The sequence below is a fragment of the Nicotiana tabacum genome, chromosome 22 (genome assembly GCF_000715075.1).
Source record: "Nicotiana tabacum cultivar K326 chromosome 22, ASM71507v2, whole genome shotgun sequence".
In the NCBI taxonomy this organism is placed as follows: Eukaryota; Viridiplantae; Streptophyta; class Magnoliopsida; order Solanales; family Solanaceae; genus Nicotiana; species Nicotiana tabacum.
In genome coordinates, this window is record NC_134101.1 from 95,363,484 (window position 1) to 95,385,941 (window position 22,458).

General features: G+C 39.5%; 1 long non-coding RNA gene across 1 annotated transcript in view; it reads left to right on the forward strand.

Moving 5' to 3' along the window:
• The first annotated feature begins 1,309 nt into the window (after positions 1–1,309).
• LOC107780318 (uncharacterized) overlaps positions 1,310–22,458 on the forward strand; it is a 40,084-nt gene continuing 18,935 nt past the window's right edge. The window contains exons 1-5 of the long non-coding RNA XR_012705238.1: positions 1,310–1,833; positions 4,702–4,770; positions 4,975–5,408; positions 5,507–5,555; positions 5,636–5,708. This is a non-coding gene — a long non-coding RNA (uncharacterized LOC107780318). The remainder of the gene's footprint in view (positions 1,834–4,701; positions 4,771–4,974; positions 5,409–5,506; positions 5,556–5,635; positions 5,709–22,458) is intronic.

Consider the following 22,458-nt stretch of genomic DNA (forward strand, 5'->3'; position numbering starts at 1 on the left):
CAAAAAAAGGAAAAAAAGTGAATCCAAAGTGCAGAAGCGAGAAAAGATGTGGACTGTTCAAGACAAAATTGAAGTCACAAGCTCTGCGTGACCCGTCTTGATCTGAAAAAGCTGAAGAAGATTGAAACAACACCTGCAGCTGACAAGCATCAAGATTCATGTTAGAGTCTGCATGAAGAACCAACCAAGAATCAAGATCAAGCTTCAGAAGACTTATAGATAGGAATTTTGTAACTCGTAGCTGATAGGCTTAGTTAGTTTTTTCAATTTTGATTTTTGATGTAATAACGTGACCGCAGACCAGAACCTCGACGGCACCTCAATCGGCTCTCCACCTTGGTATACTCCATCACTGTTCCTACTTCTGAACTACACGTGGCCTGATTCCTTTATATCCAAGGATATGTAGGCAGCTCAGATACCAGGGCTCGGTCACATTCCCCTTTTCTCTTAGTTTTAGTCTCTCCAAATAAGGGTCGGGTCAAAAAAGAAGTCTAGTCGTTCTTTGTCTGAAAACGCTTCGTGTTCCCAGTCAAATAGGGGCAGCTGTAGACATGTGATTTTTGACTCTCCCCAAGATTTTTATATTTTAGTATGTAAATATTTAGTTTAGACCTAATATCTCTATTTCAACTAACTTTAACTTTTTTTACTTTATTTCGTCACAAAAATAAAAACTACAAAAATATTTTATTTATTCTAACTAATTGGTAAGTTTGTCTAGGTACATATGATTTATCTTACTTTTGATAAAATTAAAAATTAACAAAAATAGTCACGTATTCTTCTTAAATATGATTTCATGACGATTAGGATTTCAGTTTCTTCTTTCTTATTCTTGAGATGTTGTTTTACCAAAAAATATATATATAAAAATACATTTTTTACCTAGTTTTATCTAATCTTAGGAAGTCTAGTTTTGTGAAATAATTATCATAGTTATAGTTAATTACACATTTTTTAGTTTAATTATTGTAGATGCTTTTGTAAATTTTATGCCTTACACAATTGAAATGAAATGAAAAGACAAATGAAGATTTCATCTTATCCTGCTACACCAATTCACGTTGTTGGCACAAATTACTAACCCTTTTTTTCTTGTTACGTTTCTTTCATCTTTTTCTTGTTATGTTTTTTTATTTTTTGTTTCTTGTTTTGTTATTATTTTTATCACTACGTGACACATTACTTAACAAATAACTGAACAAGAATTCACGGATGAGGAATCCGTTTTTTGACAGAGGGCCCCATACGCTACTCATTTCTTATTCCCCAAGCACTCTCATTCAATAAAAAGGATACACATAAAAGCAAAAGGGGAGGAGGATTTTTTTTGAGATAAATTGTCTTCTTCTTCAAGAACAGCGGCAGATTGATTGTTTTTAGCAAAAAGTTTCTTTATCTTATCAGTAGCTTTCTTTTCTAAGAACACGAGGCCACCATACTTTTCCTCCTTTCTTCTCCATCATGAAAACACTCATAACTTCACCTTTTGTTCCTCCAAAACACCACCATTTACAGCTGAAAAAGGCAGCAAAATAGCCATGAAAACCAAGCAGAAAACCAGTTAAAACTCACCCCAAATTAGCCCCAAAATTCGACCCAAAACAGTCCAGAAATCAAATCCAAACATATCTGAAAATCTGTTCAGAAATCGCCTAAAATTCAGCTTTAAAACCCCAGAAATAACTATCAAATCACCATTCTTGAGCTTCGTCAAAGCTCCGGTTGAGTTCAGTTTGTCAAGGTCTCGTTCGCTGGCCCTTGTTTGAGTTCGAACGGCAGAAGACAAAACAAAAAAAAAACAAGAAATTAAAGTTTTGCCAAATTAAGGTCCATTCTCTTTCATTTTTTTTAGTTTATTTATGCATCATGTTCTCTTCATAATGGTTTGAATACAAGTGTTGTGGGTTATTGATATGTGTTGAAACTTTAGTTTCCTTACGTGATTGACCTTATTTCATTTTAGATGTCATTCATATTTTTATTTTGATACTAAATATACATAACTTTAGTTGTATTCGAGTGAAGTGAAGTTTATTAGCTTGTTCTCTTAAAAGGGTTCATCCCAAGAATAGTTTAATGAAATTTGGATTAAGATTACTAAAAACTAAAAGATAAGTGAGTTGTGAATGTTAATCATAAAAGGCAGTTTCTTATTGAAATGGAAATTTGCGCAAGGTTTATGTCTCTATTTGGTCATTTAGTCCTTTTCATGTGTTGATAAATGTGTTTTAGTAGTTTCACCTATAATCAAGTTATTAATGGTCTAAAGTACAGAGTTAAGTTGTTAAATAAGTTTGACTAGAATTAGGTCACTGGTGAAATACGTTGAAATCTGTTAGACCTAGACTACGTGGGCTGTCTGAAGGTAGTGGGGTTGTGAGGTTACAATGAGCTAATAAAGAAAGTTAGTTTATCTTTGAGCTAAAACTTGAAAATCTGCTAGGTCCATTAATCTTATAAAATTGCCCCCTTTTTTAGTTCGTGAACGATTAAATTAATCTATTTCATGCTTTTCCAATAAATTACATACTCTTATGGCCTTACAATAATGCTAAAGTAGTTTAGAAAATAATTTATGAACATTGTAACTTGCTTTAGGCGCGTCCGAATAAATTATCATGGCTACGGGTACGGCTCCCGTGACGTAGTTGTGATTTGTAATGCTATCTATTTGACTAAAGATTGCAGGACATATTTTTTTAAAAGTATCAATGGCTGCTTCAAAAATGAATGAAAGAGGTCTTTATATAGGCACTCCTAAGGCAGCCCTAACCTAGCTAACATTTTCCCTTCCCGCCCCTGCTTTTCTTAGCCATTTTACCCTTTTTACTCCTTTAAAATATCTGACCCTTCCTTATCTCTTAACAAACCAGCTCCAAATTTAACCTCTAGAAGCTTCTTCCCAACAGAAAGTGATTCCCTACCCTCAAATGCCCAAAATGCCCCCTGACCTCCTTATTTTTACATTCAGAATGCAAACTTGGGTCAAATTAACCCAAGACCCAAATGAACGGGTCTCTCAACTGGGTCAATGATGACCACAGTTAATACAAAAACTCAAACCATCAAAAATGCTCAAACAAAAGGATCAAATTCAGAAAAAAAAAAAAAACAATCCAGAATATGATTAAACTTAACTTAACCACCAAAAATAAGATGCATTCCACTACTAAAGAAAACAAGACAAAAACAATGAAGCTAATAAAAGTAAATAAATAAATAAATAACAGAAAATACTACAACGGACAGAGTCGTGAGAAAAAAGAGGGGAAACTATCAATTCACGCCGGAATGTCTTTACAAAATGAAACAAATCGACGAATGATGATGGGAGTAGATATTTGGCCGGAATCCGATGAGTTCGTCAAAATCCGGCATCCTCGGAATGAACTAAAACCAATGCCAATCGATTGCTCTCGTTAAGAGCAATTGACTAACATAGGCTATAGGTCAAAGCGAGCCGGAACTTGCGCGGAATTAGAAAAATAGAATAATTTAGGATTTGAAATTCCTAGATTTGGAATTGGGGGAATTTCATTGGGATTTTTGGGAAATATATGTGGGGATAGGATTTAGGAGGGCCTGGGGGTTGCGTGGTATGAATTTGGGGTGGTTTGGAGCCCGCCGCCGGCCGGTAGGAGCTTGGGAATTTAGGGCGGTGGTTAGGGTTTTGGTTTCTGAGTCTGAGAGGTGTGAAATGAAGCAGATGGAACTGGGGGGTAGGGCTCGTTCAGACATTCTTATATTGTCCTAGTGACCAATTCCCATCCGTTCGATGAGAAGAAGATCAACGGATGGGATTCGTTTGAACGGAACGGCGTCGTTTGGCTTGGGGTTGGGGCTGGACCGGGTTAGGGATTGGGCCTGGGCGGGTAGAAGGATTGGTTTGGGTTTTTTCATTGAACTGGCCCAATTTCGGGTCTTTTAATCAAATTCTCAATTTTGTTCTCTTTTATTTCCTTTTATAATTGTTTTCTTTTCCTTTTCAATTAATTAAAAACCTAATTAAGACTCTTAAATTAAACTAGGTTGTAAAATTAAACTAATTATTTACTAAGGTATTTATGAAAGTTAATTACTCCTAAATTAAAAGAAGAAATTACTAATTTAATGCTAAAAGGCTAAAAATGCAAAAATAAACTAATTTTTGATTTTCAATTTTAATAAATCAAATAATTGACTAATTAAACATAAAAAATGACCTAAATTCAATGCATGGTATTTTTGGCTTTTCATAATTTTTTAACACAAATAAACATGCGCAGAAATGCAAACAATTAGCACAAATTTCCACAAAATTCTATAAAATTGTAAAAATGGAAAAAATTATTTTTCTTGTATTTTATGAGAGTAATTCACATAGGGCAAAATCACATGCTCAAAGCTACCCCTCTTTGCTTGGAAACACGAAGAGTTTTCGTGCAAAGATAAAGTGAGAGGATACGAGTGATTTTTACCCATTTGGATACTCCGTGGGAAGCTTTTGAAAAATTTGACCGCACCCTGCTTCCGGGTTGCCTATATATCCTTGGCTAAAAGAATCAGGTCAGTATAGTTTGGGAAGTTTCGGTAGTAGGAACTACCAGGAAGCTGTGATTTCACTGTTGTTGTTGTTGCTACTGCTTGTTGAACCCCTTTTTACACCAAGACAAAATAAAAAGAAGCTGGACTAAACTTATGATCTATGAATTACAGGAATCCTATCCACACTTATTCAAACTTGATCTTGCAGTTTCTGCTGCTCTATTGACTTGTACTCTCTAGGTGAGCTTCCTTTATTGCTGACTTGAATTGTATTCTGAGGTGCTTTCCCTTTGTTCTCCAGGTGGGCGCTTGATTAACAATTGCACTACTTTTCCTCGAAACTTGACTTGTTTTCCCTTCGTTTTTCAGGTGGGCGCCTGATTGCTGAACTCCAATTGTATTCCTTTCCTCTAAAACTTAAATTGTTTTCCCTTTGTTCTCTAGGTGGACACCTGATTTTCAGCACTTGAACTGTTTTTCCTCGAAACTTGGACTGCTTCCTTTTGTTCTCCAGGTGAGCGCCTGATTATGAATATTTGAATTGTTTTCCCTTTGTTCTCTAGGTGGGCGCCTGATTTCCAACATTTGAACTGTTTTTCCTCGAAACTTGAACTACTTCCCATTGTTCTCCAGGTGGGCGCCTGATTACCAACACTTGAATTGCTTTCCCTTTGTTCTCCAGGTGGGCGCCTGATTACCAACACTTGAATTACTTTCCCTTTGTTCTCCAGGTGGGCGCCTGATTACCATCACTTGAACTACTTTCCCTTTGTTCTTCAGGTGGGTGCTTGATTTCCAAAACTTAAACTGCTTTCCCTTTGTTCTCCAGGTGGGCGCTTGATTACCAACACTTGAACTGTTTTCCCTCTGTTCTCCAGGTGAGTGTCTGATTTCCAGCACTTGAACTGTCTTCCCTTTGTTCTCCAGGTGGGCGCCTGATTTCCAAAATGTGAACTGCTATCCCTTTGTTCTCTAGGTGGGCGCCTGATTTCCAAAATGTGAATTGCTATCCCTTTGTTTTCCAGGTGGGTGCTTGATTTCAAACACTGAATTGTCCCCTTCTTGAAACTGCTTTTCTTTGAACCATCTTCCCTTGTTTCTCCAGGTGGGTGCCTGATCGCTTGAACACGAACTGCTTTCTATTCTTGAAACTCGTGTTGTCCTCCCTGGTTATTCAGGTGGGCTCCTGATTTCAACAAAAACAGAAAAAACAAAAGAAATTTTTCTGCCCCAATTTGATATTGGCAAAATCTGTGAGTGTTAACCGATGCTTGTTATTAGAAAATCTCAAAGAATTTAAAAACTAGATCTCATTATCCAGGAGGGTCCTGAACACTCCTAGTTAAATATCATCTTAAGAATGACAGCTTTAAAGCTAAATTATATTTCCTAAAGGTATGGCTTCCGCTAAATCTTGTCATCTATGAAGGTCTTAAAAACTAAATCTCGTATTCCAGGAAGGTCCAGAAAATTTCCAATTGAATCTCGTCCTAAGAATGAAAAGTTCAAAACCAACTTATATTTCCTCAAAGTAGAGCTTATGCTAGATCTTGCTACTCATGAATGTTATGAATTTTAACTAAGTCCCATTGTCCAGGAGGGTCCAGAGAATTTACGGTTGAACCTGTCCGGTACTTGCATTCCTTACAGAGGCTTTCTCCGAAACAAATGAAATTTTCTACCCATGTTTCAATCAAAGAAAAATCTTGTCAGTTTAAAGATGTGGTGGTTAGTTTGCGGCATTCTTGCTGAAGGTGGCCCTTTCGTGTCCATGCTTTGTTTTTGACTATCTGCCTTGAACTTGCGACTGAATCTCAACGCAGGACCCTGAACAGCCTGAATGCTCTACACCCAACCTGTTATTTTACATTTCTGTCCTTCCAATTTGAACCTCTGTATCTTCCACAAAATTTACAAACCACCCGACCGCTTGAACTTTCATTAACACCATACTTTCATTTCATTTTTTTTTTTGCATCATGCTATTTCTGGCATGCTTTGACCGCACTTTGCTTTGTGCAATTTGCAGTTAGTAGTAAACTTTGCAATCCCTTCTTTTTCTTAGCAAGTTTAACATGAAAGAGCTCTAGAGGGATAAACCCAAAAGGAAATGAAATGCAATGACTTCGAGAGTTATGAATAGAGAAGAAGAATCAAAACAGAAGGACTGTTTGAGGAAGTAAAAGAAAAAGGACTTATCTGAGTGAAGCTGCCGGCATCAATGATCATGACATGCATTTTGGATTAATCAACCTAGTCCATTCAGTCAATCCTCTTTCAGTCTTCACACTTTATTCCAGGGGTTCCCCATAATCTGACTCATTTTCTAAATCAACAACCTTGTTCGGCTTGCGGTGCCCTGAGAGTTTTTACCGGCAAACCTCTCTCATTTATTCATCTCTCAACTCAACGTAGCCTTACGGTGCCCGTAAGGGCTTTCACCAATAAGACTCTCTCATTCTTTCAATTTCTCTCAACTTTCCATCATCTTACGGTGCCCGTAAGGGTTTTCACCAATAAGACTCTCATTTTTCATTTTCTTGCTCAGAACGGAGTGTTGCCCCTGATATGAATCACCTCTGCTTGCTCAACTCGGCATCTCACAAAGACTCATCGGAAGGTCTTTCTTTGGACCGTAATGTGGGCTTTTGGATAGGGTTAGAAATAAAAGGTATCACAAAGGCTCAAAACAGCTTGAATGGGTTCAAAATTATAACTTTTGGAGTCAGATCTCTTACAACAACCACAACTTCTGACCCAGTTTCTTTTCTTGGGGACTTTTGAATTTTTATTTTGATGGGACCGAACCGTGAGGCTGCCTACGTATCCTTAAAAGGAATCAGATCGAACATAGTTCATGAAATAGGAATTGCTTTGTTTAGGGACTGTTCTCTTTCTTTTTCTTTCTCTCTTTTCCTTTTCTTTTCTCTCTCTTTTTTTCTTTTCTATTCTTTTTTTTCTCTTTTCTTTTCTCTCTTTCTTCTTTTTCTTTTTTTTCTTTTTTTTCTTTTCTCTCTTTTCTTTACACTCTTTCCCATTCTTTTCTTACCTTTCGTGTCCGTGTTTCTAAACTTTGCTACTGATTCCAAAATATGGGTGTGAAAAAAAAAAGAAGGCTCAAAAGGGGTATCAAAGGGTAAAGTGTTTAGATATTAGAATAAAATGTCTTCGTCATTCCAATCTTCAAAATATACCAAGTACAAACAACAATTTAAACCAAAGAAATCATACATAATATTTTTTGACTGCATCAGAATTTATAGCCATGTCTACACATTTGCTTTCTATGTCTGTTAAATATAAAGCACCATTAGACAACACTCTTGTTACAATGAACGACCCCTTCCAATTTGGGGCAAACTTGCCTTTTGCTTCAGCCTGATGTTGAAGGATGCGTTTCAATACTTGCTGACCCACTTCAAATTTTCGGGGATGCACCTTCTTGTTTTATGCTCTCGCCATTCTCTTTTGATACAACTGGCCGTGACACACTGCTGCCAATATTTTCCCATCGATCAAACTCAACTGTTCCAAATGGGTTTTTACCCACTCATCATCATCAATTTCGGCCTCAGCAACAATCCGATGGGATGGGATTTCAACTTCCGCGGGTATCACCGCTTCAGTGCCATAGATCAATAGATAAGGAGTTGCACCTACCGAAGTGCAAACAGTAATGCGATAACCCAACAGAGCAAAGGGCAACTTCTCATGCCATTGCTTAGAACCTTGCACCATTTTCCGCAGTATATTCTTTATATTCTTATTGGCTGCCTCGACTACTCCATTCGCCTTGGGGAGGTATGGGGTGGAATTGCGATGCGTAATCTTAAATTATTGACATACCTCTTTCATCAGATGATTGTTAAGATTAGCACTGTTATCTGTGATGATCACCTGTGGGACTCCGAACCGACAAATGATATTTGCATGCACAAAATCAACCACTGCCTTCTTGGTCATAGATTTGAATGTTTTAGCTTCAACCCACTTAGTAAAATAATCAATGGCCACCAGAATGAACCTGTGCCCATTGGATGTTGCTGGTTCAATTGGTCCGATGACATCCATTCCCCAAGCAACAAAGGGCCATGGTGTGGACATTGTTTGCAGTTCAGATGGCGGCGAATGAATCAAATTTTCATGTACTTGGCATTGATGACACTTGCGCACAAAACTGATACAATCTCGCTCCATGGTGAGCCAATAATAACCTGCTCAAAGAATTTTCTTTGCCAGAACATACCCACTCATATGCGGTCCACAAACTCCGGAATGCACTTCGGTCATGAGAGTAGTGTCTTGTCTAGCATCTATGCATCTCAACAATCCAAGATCTGGAGTTCGTTTTTACAAACTCCCCCATTGAAGAAAAATCCACTTGCCAAACATTGAATTGTTCTCTTTTGATCCCCTGTGGCTTGTACTAGATATACTTCCGACCTGATGTACTCCCTGATATCGTGGAACCAAGGTTCATCGTCAAGTTCTTCTTCCACCATGTTACAGTAAGCATGCTGATCGCGGACCTAAATATGCAAAGGGTCAACATAAGCCTTATATGGATGATGTAACATTGACTCCAGAGTAGCCAAGGCGTCAGCAACCTCATTGTGGATCCTAGGGATATGCCTAAACTCCACTGATTTGAACCACTGACAGAGATCTTGCAATCATTGTCGATACGGTATGAGCTTCAAGTCTCGAGTCTCCCATTCTCCCTGGATCTGGTGTACTAACAGATCTGAATCTCTCAAAACTAGCACTTCTTGGACTCCCATGTCCACAACTAACCTTAAACCCAAAATGCATGCTTCGTACTCGGCAATGTTGTTGGTACAATAGAAACGAAGTTGGGTTGTGATAGGGTAGTGATGCCCTATTTCAAAAATGAGTAAAGCTCCTATCCCAACGCCTTTCATGTTGGCAGCCGCATCAAAGAAGAGTTTCCAACCGGGCTTTTCATCCTTCTCGACCTCGTCGATATGCATTACCTCTTCATCAGGAAATTAAGTCCTCAAAGGTTCATGTTGTTCATCCACCAGGTTCTCGTTCAAATGATCGGCTAATGCTTGAGCTTTCATTGCGGTCCGAGTCACATAATAATGTCGAACTCTGTGAGCAAAATTTTCCACTTCGCAAGTCTCCCTATAGGCATGGGCTTCTGAAAGATGTACTTTAAAGGATCCTGGTGAGAAATGAGGTAAGTAATATAGGATGACAAATAATGCTTCAAATTTTGTGCTACCCAAGTCAGGGCACAATATGTCCTCTCAAGGGGAGTATACTTAACCTCATAAGATGTGAACTTCTTGCTAAGATAATAGATGGTTTGCTCTTTCCTGCCAGTGATGTCATGCTGACCCAATACACATCCAAATAAATTATCCAGGATTGTCAAATAAAGAATCAAAGGTCTTCCTGGTTCCGGTGGGACCATCACAGGTGGATTCGACAAACACTCTTTGATCTTATCGAACGCATCCTGGCACTCATTAGTCCATTTGACTGCAGCATCCTTCTTTAGCAACTTTAAGATAGGCTCACAAGTTGTCGTGAGCTAAGCAATATATCTGCTGATGTATTAGCCTCCCTAACAGACTCATCACCTCAGTTTTGTTCTTTGGCGGTAGCAATTCCTGGATAGCTTTGATTTTTGACGGATCCAATTTAATGCCCCACCGATTGACTATGAACCCCAACAATTTTTCGGATGGAACACCGAATGCACATTTTGCATGATTGAGCTTGAGATTGTACCTGCGGAGCCTCTGAAAAAAAATTCTCAAATATTTTACGTGTCCAGGCTGCTTCCTGGACTTTATGATTACGTCATCCACGTACACCTCAATCTCCTTTTGTATCATGTTATGGAATATGGTTGTCATTGCCCTCATGTAAGTTGCCCCAGCGTTTTTCAAACCAAAAGGCATGACCCGGTAGTAGTATGTTCCCCATGGCGTGATGAATGCTGTCTTTTCCACATCTTCCTCATCCATTAAGATCTGATGATACCCCACATAGCAATCCACAAAAGACCCAATATCATGCTTAGCAAAATTATCAATCAAAATCTGAACATTTGGCAGTGGGAAATTGTCCTTTGGACTAGCTTTGTTGAGGTCACGGTAATCAACACACACTTTGGTCTTACCATCTTTCTTTGGCACTGGCACAATATTGGCTAACCACGTGGGATACCGCGTGACTCGAATGACCTTTGCATCAAGATGCTTCGTGACTTCCTCTTTAATCTTCACACTCATGTCAGTTTTGAACTTTCTCAACTTTTGCTTAACGGGAGGGAATGCTAGATCAATTGGCAATTTATGGACCACCAAATCGGTCTCAAGCCGGGAATATCATCATACGACCATGCAAAAATATCCTTATACTTAAACAATGCTTTAATTAGCTCTTCCCTGATTTTCGGTTCTAGATAGACACGTATCTTAGTTTCTCTGACATTATCTGGGTCCCCTAAATTGATTGCTTTCGTATCATTTAGGTTAGGCTTGAGTTTTTCTTCAAAATAATTTAGTTCCTTACTGATCTCTTCAAAGGCCTCATCCTCATCATATTCTAATTCGTCATCACACTCTATTTTTTGAATTAATATTTCAGAATTAGATTGACTTTTAAGACTTAGCTGAAGATTCCTCATGCATGTCATGTCATTGAAACTGGCATAAAAAGAACTGTACAAAGAAGAAAAGAAAACAAAAATAAGAACTATCAGGAATGATGGAAAAGGAAATTTCATTTCATTAAAAATAAAGGATAACAGGGTTTGTACATCAACAGGCAGAAAATAAAAATCTAGATGACAACCCTGGAATGACCCAGATAGAATGGAAAACAAAACAAACTACCAAGACTTCTTCCGATTAGGGAGAGAAGTAGCCTTCCAATTGTTAAGCTTTATGTTTGGCCCAATGAACTGCATGTCCGCTTTGCTAGAACCTTATCCAACTTTCACCATGTTCACATCATCAAACAACCTCTAGAACATTTCAATTAACTCTTCATCAATGTCAACCACAAAACTTGGAACTATCGTTACTGGGCGTTTCCTGGCACCGGGCTTGACAAAAGACCTGGAGAGATGCAGAATAAGCTTTGGAAGTGCCCATTCCTTCTATTTCAACCTTTTAGCCATTTTCACATCTGCCGCTGTAGGTTTGAATCCAAGACCGAACGTACCTAAATTTTCAGGGCGGGACACTGGCTGTATGATACCCTGCAAGGATGCACCTAGAACTTTACCTGGCACAAAGCCATTTTTTAGCATTTTAAAGGCCACCATGACGGATGTAGAATCTATCTTTGGAGTTGGAACACATTTCCCTTTTGGAACTTTCTCGACCGGCACTGTTTCAAAAACTTGGTAGACCTAAGGCCCTTTGTCATTTTCAGCCTCAATGAACGGGACAGAGGCATCACTGTGAGCATACAAATTATCATCGCCATGCACGACAATCTCCTGTCTATCCCATTCGAACTTGACCATCTGATGTAGAGTGGACGGGACTGCTTTGGCGGCATGAATCCAAGGTCGACCTAACAGCAAATTGTAAGAGACAGGCACGTCCAGTACCTGGAACTCCATAGTGAATTCCACCGGTCCTATTGTCAACTCGAGCACTATATCACCACCAGAATCTTTCCCTCCACCGTCAAATCCTCGAACGCATATGTTATTCTTGTGAATTCTCTCATCATTAATTTTCAACTTGTTCAGAGTAGAGAGAGGGCAGATGTTTACACTGGAACCATTGTCAACTAACACCTGGTGATCATAGAATCTTCACATTTCACCGTGAGATAGAGAGCTCTGTTGTGTTCAGTACCTTCCACAGGCAACTCAACATCAGAAAAGGTGACCCTATTCACCTCAAATATTTTGTTGGCGATCTTCTATAGATGGTTCACTGAAATTTTGTTGGGGACATGGGCCTTGTTCAGAATTTTCATCAGGGCCCAACGATGCTCATCTCAGTGGATCAACAATGATAGCAAGGAAATCTAAGCGGGCGTCTTTCTCAGCTGCTCCACGATGGAATAATCTAGTACCTTCATTTTTCTCAGAAACTCCTCCGCCTCTTCTTCAGTGACTGCTTTCTTTACTAGGACTGGTTTATCTCTGGATGTTTTAGCTTTCCTTAACTCTTCTGGGGCAAAACATCTTCCCAAACGAGTTAATCCCTGGGCCTCATTGACTTCTTCTTTCACTTCTTTTCCCTTATAGGTCACTATCACCCGTTCATAGTTCCATGGGATAGCCGTGGTGCTAATTACCGGCGATTGGGTTACAGGATTGATGATGACAGGATCCGTACTGGCACCCTTTACAATTATGATAGGCTTGTTTGACACTCCTGGAACAACCACTTTTGACTTTTCTTGCTTTGCCGCAACATCACTTGGGGATCCTTTCTTGACTACCACAGATGGTTCACCGTTTGTCCTGCTCAACTTGTTCACTGATCCTTCAACTGCTGGTTTTTTAACTGGCTTGACCTTACTGGACCGAATCAACATGATAGTTTGTGAAGGCTTCTTGGGCTCCCCCCTTTGTGTACTATCTCAATCATATTTGTTTCCTCATGGGTTGGCAATGGGTTTTTGTTGATGTTGGGTAAATCTAGAGTCTGGACTTCAATCCGGTTTGTGTCAATGAGCTCCCGGATGGCCTTTTTCAAGTGTCAGCACTTCTCCGTATCATGCCCCGGAGTACCAGAACAATATTCACATCTCAAGGAGTAGTCAAGATTCTTTGGAGGAGGGTTGGGCAATTTTGACTCAATTGGCCTCAGTATATCCAACTGCCTCAATCTATGGAACAAACTGGTATAAGACTCCCCCAATAGGGTGAAAGTTTTCTTTCGCTGCAACCTCTCATTCTTGAATACTGGACTGGGTCAGAAACCTGGACCGGTAGGGTTTCGATAAGCTCGTGGGGGTGGGTAATCATTTTGTGGAGCTGGGTAGCTATTTTGCGGGGCTGGGGCACGCCATTGTGAGTAGGAAGGAGGTTGAGTATATGTTTGGGCATGGTGGAAAGAAATATGAGGGTCTGGTGATGAGAAGTAGTGTTGGGGTAGATTATATGGGGTTTGGTTGTAAGCTCGGTGATGGGGTCGAGGATGGATATAATGGTGTGACGGGCCCCTAGGTCCAAACCACGATCCTGAATCAACTGTTGCCATATCTTATTTCTTCTTCTTTCCGATCACTCCTCCCGTACCATTCTGAATGGCTTGGGTAGTTGCTTTGGTGGCTGATTAGCTCATAATTTTGCTTGTTTTAAGCCCTTATTCCACCATTCCACCCATCTTCACTACCTCGTTGAAAGATTTTCCTATGGCCGATATCAGATGGCCAAAGTAAGTAGGCTCTAGAGCCTGCAGAAAGTACTCCACCATTTTACTCTCCTACATCGGGGGGTTAACTCTTGCTACTTGTTCTCTCTAGATAAAACAATATTATCTGAAACTTTCACTAGGCTTCTTCTCAATCTTAGTCAGAGACAAATGATCTGGAACAATCTCGATATTGTATTAGAAGTGACGAGCAAATTCTTGGGCCAAATCATCCCAGGTATACCATCTGTTGCGATCTTGATGAGTGTACCACTCCAATACCGTGCCACTCAGACTCTGGCTAAAGTATGCCATCAACAGCTCATCTTTCCCACTGGCTCATCTCATTTTACTGCAGAATCCCCTCAAGTGGGTCACCGGGTCTCCATGCCCATCATATAGATCAAATTTCGGCATCTTAAATCCCACCGGCAACTAAATATCGGGAAATAGACACAAATCCTTGTAGGCTAAACTCACTTGGCCTCCCAATCCCTGCATGTTTATGAATGACTGTTCCAGGCTTCTAACCTTCCTGAACATCTCCTCCTGCTTTGGGTTTTTAGGTGGTTTCTCAGTCTCGACAAGGAGGTCGAAACGAGGAGTGTAGGAGTAATGCTCTAGGGCCTTGAAAGTAGGCTCCAGTGGATAGTATTGGTTATCTGGGGTCTGGAATAAGGACTCACTAGAGGATCTATGGAGTATAGTTGGTAGGGGTGCCACGAAAATAGGGGTGGCTGGTGGAGGGGGGTATGGGATTGGTTTGGGTGGTGGTGTTTGTGGAGTTTGAGAAGTGGTGCCTTGGTAGTGGTGGTAAATGGGGAAGGATGGAGATGAATCAATAGTGGGAGGTTCTTGGTATTGAGCCAGTGGCGGACGAAAGCAAGGTTGGCGGGGTATGATGGTGGTGGATGCCCTTTCACCCATGCCTGGTACATCTCTGCCATCTGGTGTTTCAACTTATATAGCTCCTCTTTCAGATTAACATCAGACACTTCCCCCTCCCTTGTCGGATCAATAACACTTGCATCTAATTCTTGGCCAGCCATGATCAACTTGTCTTTGGATCTGATATTGTACGGGTGAGTTGCCAGAATGCCAAACAAACTAACCACCTGCCTAAACTTGATGACAACAAGCAAACTCGTTAGCGATTAGAGCTTAACAAATAGGTAGTCGCACGTTGGGGATGCAATGCACCTAAGCAGCTAACCATTTCTATTATGCATTTGAATGGCCGCTTGCGTCATCACGACTTTCACTAATTTCCATTTTTCAATTTCTCTCTCTTCTTTTTTTCTTTTTCATTCCTGCTTTTCTTTGCTCAATTCTCACTTTTGTTACTTATTCTATCATTTTTATTCTCTTATTTTTCACATTTTTTCTTGTTTTCCTCTCTCTCTTTTTTTCTTTTTCCTTCACGGTTATGATCGAATCCTATGGAGATTACCTACGTATCATGATGGCGCATGAATCAGACCAAGCGTAGTTCTTGAGACTCTAAAATATAATAATAATAATAATAATAATAATAATAATAATAATAATAATAATAATAATAATAATAATAATAAAAACATAGCTTGGTGACAACAAAGGGACAAACATGACTAAATTAAAACATCTTGATTACGACAACTTCCCCTACAGATTCAAACATAAAGACTAGCAGACTCGATGAGTGGACTGACAACTTCAAAAGAAAATTGAAAATACAGACTCGAACTGAACTAACAAACTGACAATACAGACTCGAAAATGATCTAGACTTGAACAAACAAACTCAAGAATACATAAGTGTTTCAACTGCTGCTCTAGTTGGCCTTGATGCGGGCCTTTGTGCCATGTCTTCTTGGAGGCGAAACAAGTCATCCTTGATCTGTTGGACAAAAAACATAACTGAAGCAAAGAACATGGACCTGGTCATGTCTTCACACTCGTTGCATTTCATCACAATGTAGTCCGCAATCCTCCTAACCCTTTCCCTAATAATACCCTTCTCTTGTAACAATTGTCCAATCTGCTGAGATCTGGCATCCAAAACTTGTTCAGCTGCGTGACTTTTCTCTTGAAGCTGCTGCAAATCTTTCTCTAGCTATGACATAGGGCATAACAGTGTTCCCTTTCTGCTTTGAAGTCTCTTGCCTGCTTGGCCATTTCATTTTCAAGGACGTTTACCTTTTTCTTTATACTCACCATTCCCTTGTCATACTTCTCCTTCAGTTGCCGAACGAAGCTAGCCCATCCTTCCGCATTCTTAGCTAACTTAGCTCGGGCATCTGCTAGCTCCGCTTCAATCTTTTGCAAATCATCCTCCAAATCACGCACTTTTTGCGTAAGGTTGTAGATGAGCTTTTCGTCTTTTCTGCTCCTGCCTGGGTTCTCAATTTCTATTCTCATTTTTCGAACTTGGGCTCGGAGAGCTTCATTCTCTTGGGCCAACTTTCTTCTTTCACCTTCAGCTTCTTGTGCTTGGAGATCATTGTTGAATTTCATGTTTCTCAGCTTCTCTTTCAAGGCGTGAATCTCGGCTTGATATTTCTTCTCCATTTCTCCCCAGGCCAACCTTTCTTGGATTTTGTCGTCAAAGGCTTGAACACGAGGTCTCTTGGCAGGCCTCTCGAGATCGGGCTTGGGCTCAGGCTCTGGCTCTTTGTTTACACAAGACTTTTCTCAAACCATGCAGCATAATTTGGATCCACTTCCCCCTTTGCAACATCTGGTACCTGGGTGCTATTTTTCAAGTACCGGTAGCCGTTCCAATCCTGCTGAACTAAAGCCTCAGGCAATGCAGCTTCGGGATATAGCTCAATGACCTGGGTGTTCAGATCTTCATCTTCGGGCACAATCTGATATCTTACTAATTGCCTCAAGACCCTCTGCAGTGCATATGGCTGGACACTCCTCACACCCATCAACCTCAGGTCACCCTTGGTAGCAGTCATGCATATGGCTTCTGTTATCGGGAGTCATCCGATAGTCCACTCGACCTGACTTGCTTTGAGAGCTTTCAAATGGAAGACCTAGGCTTCAAACCCTTTTGGCACGTTGTAGTCCTTTACCCTTTCCTCATAACTGGTAATGAAGTTATCTGGGCTCGAACCATAACTCATGAATTTGGGATGATGGCAAAGATGCTCAATCAGCCACATTTGTAGAAGGATATTGCAACCTTCAAAGAATTGAGTCCCATCTTTGCATAACGTCAATGCTCGATAAATATCAGCCAGCACTAACTGAACAAGTGTATGATCTTCCTTGGTAGTGAGGATTTGTGCAATTCTGACTATACAGTTATCCACTCTCCCTTCCTCGTTTGGAAAAACTATGATCCCCAAAAACGCCACAATAAAAGTGAACCGGCGATGAATTTGCCAAAGCCCCTTATCTTGTTTGTTGCTCAAACCTTTTTCATGCGTTCCGCACCCAGCTGAGTGCCCGAACCTGAAGTACAAGAAGTGGAAAGAACAACACCCTTTGCTTACATGGGCCTTCTTCATCTATTTACTGATATTCAGGAGGTCAAAGAACTTGTGCACCAAAGGAGCCCTTGGAAATATAAGTTGTTGCTTCCTCAAATCCTGGCCAAACTCAATATACCCGGCCATTTCCTCCAAGGTAGGGGTGATCTCAAAGTTCGAGAAACGAAAAACATTGTGGACAGGGTCCCAAAAAGTTACTAAAGCCTTGATCAAATCTTCCCGCGACTTGATTTCCAAAATGTTTATAAGGGCACCCAACTGTTTTTTCACCCACTTATGACCATTTTCATCTAGATCATTCCACCACATACACAACTACAACTGAACTTGTTTTCTGCCACTTCTGACGGGTTCTAGTCGTTGTTTATTTATGAAGGGTCCTGGACAGTATTCATTTATACCTGTGGAGGGTTAAGGTTAGGTTTGACTCCGGTGGACCTTTTTTGTAAAACAAGTTTTTCAATTTCTACAAGAAAAATCAATGGACCGTGATTCCTTCCCCTATATGCTAATTTTAGCAAAAATGACCATTTTGCAAACATGGCCCCTTCCCAGTTCGAAATGAATTTTGAGGCCGGGGAGGACTACTTTATGGGAAAATGACACTTCACAAACTTGTCCATTCTTTTACGAAAATAGCCCTTCGAAAACTGAAGATACTCTAAGGCTATCTCGGCAAGAACGGTTTAAGACATTACCGAAGCTGGATCGGCTTATTTTGACCAAAACTCCAAACTACATTTATTTGACCATTGACTCTTTTTTTCTCTTTTTTTTTTAAAATAAGGCCGAACCTTATGTAGGTTGCCTACATATCCCACATCCGGTGAGAATCAGACCTGCGTAGTTCAGTCAGTTTTGGCACACTTGAAAAGGACACAGTATTGACTCTTTTGAAATGACTCTCTTTTTTTAATAAAAAATTGGCAAAGTTTCGGGACATTTCCAAATACCGGAGATTTTTCATAATCGAGTTTTATTTCCTTCTCTACATCACTCTTGTTTTTTCTTTTGCTTTATTATTCCCTAGTCGGTCAGCATGCAGGCCGAAACAAACAAATGTTCACATAGCACATAGGATGCATCAGGATGGTCTGTTATTTTGGGTCAACCTGTCCTAGACGGACCCAACCCCAGTGTTGAGTCCCCTATGTCAAATGCACATGATGAAAATAAGCCTTCCTACTAGGGATCCGGCATGAGGTTGTGTTTTTCAAGGTTTAAATCCTGGGGTTGTGTTCTAGACTTGGGTTACTCGAGCGGACAACTGGGGCCGAAGAGGGGGCGACGTACCAGGAGCACTAAAGTCTACCCGGCCTTGTCGCTGGACCAGCCTCGTTCTATTTGGTATAATTTCTACAGAAAAAGTGGGCCACGCGAATGTGTGCACCATTTTCAGAAGACTCGGAGGGGTGGAATAAGAAAACAGTTATATACAATTCAAACAATTATTAAAGCGATAAACAGATAGCATTCAACACAAAAGGTTCAACGAATATAGTAATATCAACAATAAATAAAGCCAAATAAAAATCTTTCAACAAGCTCGAATTCTTGAACCCTGAACCAGAGATTCTGGGTTCGGTCCCCACCAGAGTCGCCAGAGCTATCACACCTCTTTTTTACTACCCCCAGAAAGGGATATAGGGAGTTTTTTTCCAATTTAAGTGACAATCGAAACGAGATTATTTATATTAAATTCAGAGTCGCCACTTGAGATAATTTATGGTGTCCCAAGTCAATGGTTTAAAATCTCGAATCGAGGAAGGTTGACTCTATTTACGGTCTGCGAACACAAAAATCCGGGTAAGAAATTTTGTTAACCTTGGAAAAAGTGTTAGGCATTCCCGAGTTCTATGGTTCTAGCACGGTCGATTTGATCATACTTGGCTTATTAAAATTGTTTAATTACGCATTTTAGAACCTATGTGATATTGCCTCTTTTAAATAAAAAAATATCTTGAAACAAGTCACGCGTACGTGTATCCAATTGTTTGGCACGTCAAAAATCATGTCACGCGAACGTGTCCACGATTAATAACGCTTTATTATTATTAAGAAAGATTTGGACCGAAGTTGCGTGAACGCATACTTCGGTTTTGCTTTTAGAAATCGTAATCATGTCACGCGAACGTGTCCACAACTACGATAGTATATTAGACGTTCCTAAAGCAAACTACGAACACTTGTCATTTTTATATCTAAGTTGTGAAATAAATACGAGGGCCACGTATGATTAGATTGTGGATGGCACACCCCGGACTATTAGTAGCCTATGAAAACCAATTTTATTATCAAGAAAGTTTGTTCGAAGTTTCACGGACGCATACTCCGAATTGGTCTTTAGAAATGTAATCATTTCACGTGAACGTGTACACAATCACAACTGTACTTTAAACGCGCCTAAAGGTTTTTCTACGGATATTTATTCTTAATGCATAGTTATAACATGTGAGGGCCATAGATTAAATTTGATGGCACACCTCAATCTAATTACAAGGTTCATATTTAATGAGTCCTAAAGACACTTGCATTCGCAAATGGTTTGAAATTAAAAGAGTTATTGATTGTGAGCACAAATGGTCCATGGATTGTTTCAAAGAAATGGCCCAGCGTATAAACTCCTTGGGCTATTAAGGCCAGGCGACCAAAATTACTGGGCAGTGACAAAGGATTGGGCCTGAAATACCCGAGCCCAGCTTGGGCCAGGTGGTCTTACTTAGGCCAATTAACAAGCCCGGCCATTTTAAGGGATGCCCTTAAGCACCCTTACCCTTTGGGATATTTTATTCTGCAGTCCTTAAACTATTAATTATCTCGGGTAGCCCAAACACTATTAAGCTAAATCAATTGCATCAAAGTAAATAAAGGATATTCATTATCAAATTCAGATCCCAAACTACAAAAAATTGAAAACTATACAATTAACGAAATAAAGGTTCCACCCGTTTGAAAGCTAAAATCACTGTTAACATGCTGCTGAAAATCAGACGTAGTAAGGTATTCTAGACACTTGAATCAAGTGTTATAATGGTGCATAACTCCTAATTCCATTCAAATGTTTAAAACCAAACTTAAAACAACAGAAAACATGATGAAGGCTAACCTTAGACTTAACATCAATACTAGAATGAACCAATTCAATCAAAATCCCAACAAAGAAATGCTACTCGTCTAAATTAAATCCACAGTATGACAGTCCAAACACACAAATACTCAGGAAAGAATTTAACCACGCTAGAACCAAAATGACAAGTTAAAGTCCAAATACAATTCGAAAATGCACTGTCCATAGCATGACTGAATATAGTAAAGTTCAAATAGTAAAGCTAATTCAATAAGGAACACATGAGTAGTCTTTGAAGAATATAGACTAATATTCAGCCTAGTTTACATTCATCCACAAGTGTCCAAATTGATTACATAGCTTCAATATACACTTCACATGTTAATGAGATCCAAGAAGTACCTGATTAGAGCAAAAGTAATAAAGAAAACAAGCCCGAGGTTCGGAAGAATCAGCAGCAACAGATCAGCAACACCAACACAGCAACATTAAGCCTTTTAAACCATTTTTTAAACCCAAATAAACCAGAAATTTCCTTGAAGCTTTTAAATTCTGACTAACAATCAAAATTAAAGAGCAAAACCAAGACCAATTTCGACCAAATATTGCAGGAATTTTTAGTATTTTTTTAGAGTATCAATGGCTACTTCAAAAATGAATGAAAGAGGTCTTTATATAGGCACTCCTAAGGCAGCCCTAACCTAGCTAACCTTTTCCCTTCCTACCCCTTCTTTTCTTAGCCATTTTACCCTTTTTACCCCTTTGAAATATCTGACCCTCCCTTATCTCTTAACAAACCAGCTCCAAATTTAACCTCTATAAGCTTCTTCCCAATAGACAGTGATTCCCTACCCTCAAATACCCAAAACGCCTCCTGACCTCCTTGTTTTTACATTCAGAATGAAAACCTGGGTTAAATTAACCCAAGACCAAAATGAACGGGTCTCTCAATCGGGTCAGTGATGACCACAGTTAATACAAAAATTCAAACCAACAGAAATGCTCAAACAAAAGGATCAAATTCAGGAAAAAAAAAACAACAATCCAGAATTTTATGATTAAACTTAACTTAACAACCAAAACTAAGATGAATTTCAATACTAAAGAAAACAAGACAAAAACAATGAAGCAAATAAAAGTAAATAAATAAATAAATAACAGAAAATACTACAATGAACAGAGTAGTGAGAAAAAAGAGGGGAAACTACCAATTCACACTTGAATGTCTTGACAAAATGAAACAAATCAACGAATGATGATGGGAGTAGACATTTGGCCGGAATCCGATGAGTTCGTCAAATATGGCGTCCTCGGAATGAACTAAAACCAATGCCAATCGATTGCTCTCATTAAGAGCAATCGACTAACATAGGTTATAGGTCAAAGCGAGCCGGAACTTGCACGGAATTAGAAAAATAGAATTATTTAGTACTTGAACTTCCTAGATTTGGAATTGGGGGAATTTCGTTGGGATTTTTGGAAAATAGATGTGAGGATAGGATTTAGGAGGGCTTGGAGGTTGCGTGGTATGAATTTGGGGTGGTTTGGAGCACGCCGCCGGCCGGTGGAGCTTGGGAATTTGGGGCGGCGGTTAGGGTTTTGGTTCTAAGTCTGGGAGGTGTGAAATGAAGTAGAGGGAATTGGGGGGGTGGGTAGGGCTCGTTCAGACATTCTTATATTGTGCTTGTGACCAGTTCCCATCTGTTCGATGAGAAGAAAATCAACGGATGGGATTCGTTTGAATAAAACGGCATTGTTTGGCTTGGGGTTGGGGCTGGACCGGGTTAGAAGGATTGGTTTGGGTTTTTTCATTGAACTGGCCCAATTTTGGGTCTTTAAATAAAATTCTCAATTTCCTTCTCTTTTATTTCCTTTTATAATTATTTTCTTTTCCTTTTCAATTAATTAAAAAGCTAAATAAGACTCTTAAATTAAACTAGGTTGTAAAATTAAACTAATTATCTACTAAGGTATTTATGAAACCTAATTACTCTTAAATTAAAAGAACAAATTACTA